Genomic DNA, 5,813 nt, shown 5'->3' on the forward strand with positions numbered 1-5,813 from the left:
GTGACCAGCCTTTTGTGTGGGCGGGGCTATGTTCAGTCAGCCTCTGGTGAGGGCGGGGCTATGTTCAGTCAACCTATGATGTGGGCGGAGCTATGTCCAGTCATCTTTTTTTGTGGTGGGCGGAGCTATGTCCAGTCATCTTCTTGGGTGGGCGGAGCTATATCCAGTCAGCCTCTGGTATGGGCGGAGCTATTTCAAGTCAGCTTTTGGTGTGGGCGGAGCTATGTCCAGTCAGCCTCTGGTGTGGGCGGAGCTATGTCCAGTCAGCCTCTGGTGTGGGCGGAACTATTTTTAGTCAGCCCCCCTGATGTGGGCGGAGCTATTTTCAGTCAGCCGCGTTCCCGGGCTTTCTAAGCAGAGGGTGAAGAGGCTGATGCTTCGGGTCTGTGGGAAACCGCCCTTTTTTGGGGGGGCATTTGAGGTTGTGTTTTTGATGGTGTGAACATGGACAGTAGAGGGCAGCGGTTGTACTTGCCATCGCTGTGAGCTACAAGCCTGGGTGCAGTGCGACAATTAGCAGTAATTGCCCTTGGTAACGAATTGCCCTTGGTAACGAATGTTTGTTGTTGCCCATAGCAACCTATAAGAGCTCGCCTTTCATTTCTCAGATTGCTTCGGTAAGGCTGGGTTCACACTGCGTTTTTGCAATCCGTTTTTTACGTCCGTTTTTTGCAAAAAACAGATGCATTTGTGCATTGATGCACATTTGGGAGGCAATACAATACTTTAATATAAGGATTTCCCCTTTAACTTCCCTGTCCTCCTGTTAGTCTCACAATGGAAGGGGATCTGGTGAGAGGTACCCCCATCGGGAGGCCCCTCTAAGGCTGGGTTCACACTGCATTTTTGCAATCCGCTTTTTCATCCGTTTTTTTTGCAAAAAATGGATGCATTTGTGTGCATCCGTTTTGATCCGTTTTTTCCATTGACTTCCATTGTAAAAAAACAGATCCGTTTTTTTTAACGGACACAAAAATAGTGTCAGCTACGTTTTTGTGTCTGTCAGAAAAAAAACGGATCCGTTTTGATCCGTTTTTTTTTTTTACAATGGAAGTCAATGGAAAGACGGATGCACACAAATGCATCAGTTTTCTTCATCCGTATCCACAGCGGATTTCTCACTGCAAATTTACAGCGAAATGTGCTGCAGATACTTGCTCATTCACTTCAATGGGCTGACATCCTTGCATACTTGTCATCCCACTGCGAGTATGTCAAACGCAGCGCCATTAACCCCTGCGGCCCGGGCGGATACATTACCTGCTCCACGCTCCGGCTTGCTTCGGGGGGCCCCTGGTGTGTCTCGGCTCTTAGCACTCAGCCAATCAGAGAGAAGGCAGCCAGGTGACTGATGGACACATTGAGCCGTGACTCTCTGTACTGGCCGCAATTCCTGTGTTTAGTCTGTTTTTTACAACCAGCACAAGTCAGAAAATCTGCCTGTTATGTATCTGCCTTCAGGAGACTGGACCTGGATTTCTGGTAAGTATAGCTGTTATGTATCTGCCTTCAGGAGACTGGACCTGGATTTCTGGTAAGTATAGCTGTTATGTATCTGCCTTCAGGAGACTGGACCTGGATTTCTTGTAAGTATAGCTGTTATGTATCTGCCTTCAGGAGACTGGACCTGGATTTCTGGTAAGTATAGCTGTTATGTATCTGCCTTCAGGAGACTGGACCTGGATTTCTGGTAAGTATAGCTGTTATGTATCTGCCTTCAGGAGACTGGACCTGGATTTCTGGTAAGTATAGCTGTTATGTATCTGCCTTCAGGAGACTGGACCTGGATTTCTGGTAAGTATAGCTGTTATGTATCTGCCTTCAGGAGACTGGACCTGGATTTCTGGTAAGTACAGCTTTGTTTTACAGCATGATAACAACAACAAAAATAATGAATGTAAATTGCAAACTTGCTTTATATCACATCTACCATGATTTAGATTTTGAAAGTTATTTTGACAGTGACACTTTAAGGCCTCCTTCACGTGACTGGTTAATTCTCTTTGTATACTGTCTGTAATTACAGAGAGTATAAAACCTGTTGATGTTTATGGGGCAGTGCGCACAACCGTGTTTTTTTTTTTTTTCTTTTTCTTCACAGTCCATATATTTGCAGAACGTCCTGTCCGCATGACAATACAGTTAGCATTTGCAGACTAGGCTCGCCCTTCAATGCGGATGGCATACAGATTCCATCTCTATACTTAGTATTTGCAAATTGTTTTCCTGGCACATAAATGTAGATATCGCTGTAGAACAGTTTCCCTATCTCGGCACTAGGTGGCAGTGTAGTCCTTCCTTATACTTTAGGTTACACATTGGAAGTACATGCTGTACACACCAGGCCAACACATTATCACTGTAAACATAGAAAGCAAATAGATGGCAGGTGGGAGGAGGCAGATGTGTGTCAGTAACAGGCGATGTGTAAGTAATGGGGTAACCATGGAGACAAATTTCATACAAATTCATTAGTCCGAAACAGCAATGAGTGTGTGGGATCCTGAGAGTTATGGAATATGTTAGCACTATATAAGTAATGAGTAGGATGGTCCCCTTGTCTCTTTCAGAACTTCCTCACCTTGATCAGCAGGAGTGGACACTGCGGATTCTGGAGCATTTATTGGTTCACACATTAACCAAGAGTAGTAGATGCTTGGAACAAACTCCCAGCAGATGTGGTAGGGACATAGGATAAACATATGTCTATCGCAAGATGATAACATAAGGGTGGACTAGATGGACCAGAAGTATTTGACCTTATTTCAGCAGTACATGGCAGTATTATTTCTGTAATGTTAGGAGGTAGATAGTCTCTATGTATGTTGTCTATTGAAGTAATATTTGTGTACTGTATATCTTATTACATATTGCAATCTACAGCCGCTAGGGGGCACTCTTGTGCTTCCCATTAAAAAAAACAAAATAACACAAAGCTGTGAAAGGATAGATGTCAAGCATATTGTATTCCCACTTATTACAATATTATGTATAGTGTTAGGGATGCCCTCTGGCTCATTCCTGCCATAGTAGCACACACTGATCTCTAACAAAGACAAATGTGTGCAACTAAACACAATGGAGGAAATTATTGGAAACACACATTTTTTTGTATTTGCTATTTTTTCGCATACAAAGAACACGGAAGCAGCCCCTGTCTCCCCTTGTGCAATGTCTCACAACAGTAACCGGCTGCCATGGAATGGAAGTTGTAGACAATATGTATGACGTAGAACCACAAGCCCCATATACACCATGCAACTTAACTATTATACTAAGTGAATGAGACCTTACATGCTATGGAGCTAACCATTGAAATAGGTGGTGCAGGGGGATGTACTAAAAATGTACACCAAGAAGAAGAGGAAAGTGTAAGGGGCCTATTCCACAGAGCGGTAATCAGCAAACCGGCCCGATTCGTCCGATTATCGCTCCGTGGAATAAATACAATGATCAGCCGATGACGACGATCAGCCGATGACAACGATCATCTGCTGATCGTTGATAAAGGTGTGAATGTGTAAGTGTCAGGCGCCGACCGTGCATCGCTACGCGTAAAAGTGGTGCGTGGCCGGCGACTGACGATTTACATTACTGCAAGGACTGCAAGGACATCGGTAACGATGATCAAGCAGCCCTTGTTAAATGATAATCCGGCCGTGGAATAGGCCCTGTAAATGAGCGCCGATCTAGCAGATCGGCGCTCATTTACAGTTATTATCGGGCCCCTATCGGCCTGTGTAATACCACCCTAAGAAGGAATATTCCTATAATACTAGGTTGTAGGGATTTGGACTTGGAGGGCGGCAGGTTTGACACATGTGATCTACAACTGTTGCAAAACTGCAATTTCCATCATGCCTGGACAGCCAAAGCTAAAGCGTGCTGAAAATTGTAGTTTTGGAACATCTGCAGGGCGGAAGGTTCGACCCTTGTAATCTCAAATGCACCAAGGCCATATGCAAAGACATTGAAGAAGCTATGGAGGGTGCAGAGGTAGCAGTTGCATCCAAACCCTATTGCAAAAGGAAACCCAAATGTCCCTCCGCTACATAAGACACCTGTATTATTAATGGTAGGGGGCTCATTTTACACTTTTACACTCGATATCTCAGGGGACTGACATGATTTGAAGCTACAGGCGGGGTAGAGCAAAGGACTGGCATCTTAGGCTGTGTGCAGAAACTGAACGTACACAGTACTGAACTGCAGCCTTAGCTCCATCATGTCGTTTCAACAAACTTGGCATGACATAATAGTACAGGCAAATATAATAAACTATGTAATATATCTTATTAGACAAAATGCTTCCTTCTCTTGTTATCAAGCATCCCCCTCTTCATCCACTCTGTGGGTACACTCACACTGCAGAATACATGCGGAGACTTCAAGCCAATTCCGATGGACTGCCTTCGCTTGAAGTTCCGCTCGTCCCATAAACTCAATGGTGTTTGCTGACCGATTCCGCCGTTCGCCCAAAAAGAATCTATGTCTAGAGTCTATGGGACGGGTGGAAACTCAAACTGAGGCCACACGGCTGGAGGAGGAAAGAGGTAGATGGGAGGTGGAGTGCCTGGGAACTAGTCAGCTAACTGCATTGGTGATTTTCTGGCCTATATATATATATATATATATATATATATATATACACTACCGTTCAAAAGTTTGGGGTCACATTGAAATGTCTTTATTTTTGAAGGAGAAGCACTGTACTTTTTAAGGAAGATAACTTTAAGCTAGTCCTAACCTTAAACAAATACCCTCTATACATTGCTAATGTGGTAAATGACTATTCTAGCTGCAAATGTCTGGGTTTTGGTGCAATATCTACATAGGTGTATAGAGGCCCATTTCAAGCAACTATCACTCCAGTGTTCTAATGGTACAATGTGTTTGCTCATTGGCTCAGAAGGCTAATTGATGATTAGAAAACCCTTGTGCAATCATGTTCACACATCTGAAAACAGTCTAGCTCGTTACAGAAGCCACAAAACTGACCTTCCTTTGAGCAGATTGTGTTTCTGGAGCATCACATTTGTGGGGTCAATTAAACGCTAAAAATGGCCAGAAAAAGAGAACTTTCATCTGAAACTCGACAGTCTATTCTTGTTCTTAGAAATGAAGGCTATTCCATGCGAGAAATTGCTAAGAAATTAAAGATTTCCTACAACGGTGTGTACTACTCCCTTCAGAGGACAGCACAAACAGGCTCTAACCAGAGTAGAAAAAGAAGTGGGAGGCCGCGTTGCACAACTAAGCAAGAAGATAAGCACATTAGAGTCTCTAGTTTGAGAAACAGACGCCTCACAGGTCCCCAACTGGCATCTTCATTAAATAGTACCCGCAAAACATCAGTGTCAACATCTACAGTGAAGAGGCGGCTGCGGGATTTTGGCTTCAGGGCAGAGTGGCAAAGAAAAAGCCATATCTGAGACTGGCCAATAAAAGAAAAAGATTAAGATGGGCAAAAGAACACAGACATTGGATAGCGGAAGACTGGAAAAAAGTGTTGTGGACGGATGAATCCAAGTTTGAGGTGTTTGGATCACAAAGAAGAACGTTTGTGAGACGCAGAACAAATGAAAAGATGCTGGAAGAATGCCTGACGCCATCTGTTAAGCATGGTGGAGGTAATGGGATGGTCTGGGGTTGCTTTGGTGCTGGTAAGGTGGGAGATTTGTACAGGGTAAAAGGGATTCTGAATAAGGAAGGCTGTCACTCTGCACCGCCATGCCATACCCAGTGACAGCGCTTAATTGGAGGCAATTTCATCCTACAACAGGACAATGACCCTAAACACACCTCCAAATTGT

The sequence above is a fragment of the Dendropsophus ebraccatus genome, chromosome 9, assembly GCF_027789765.1.
Source record: "Dendropsophus ebraccatus isolate aDenEbr1 chromosome 9, aDenEbr1.pat, whole genome shotgun sequence".
NCBI lineage: Eukaryota > Metazoa > Chordata > Amphibia > Anura > Hylidae > Dendropsophus > Dendropsophus ebraccatus.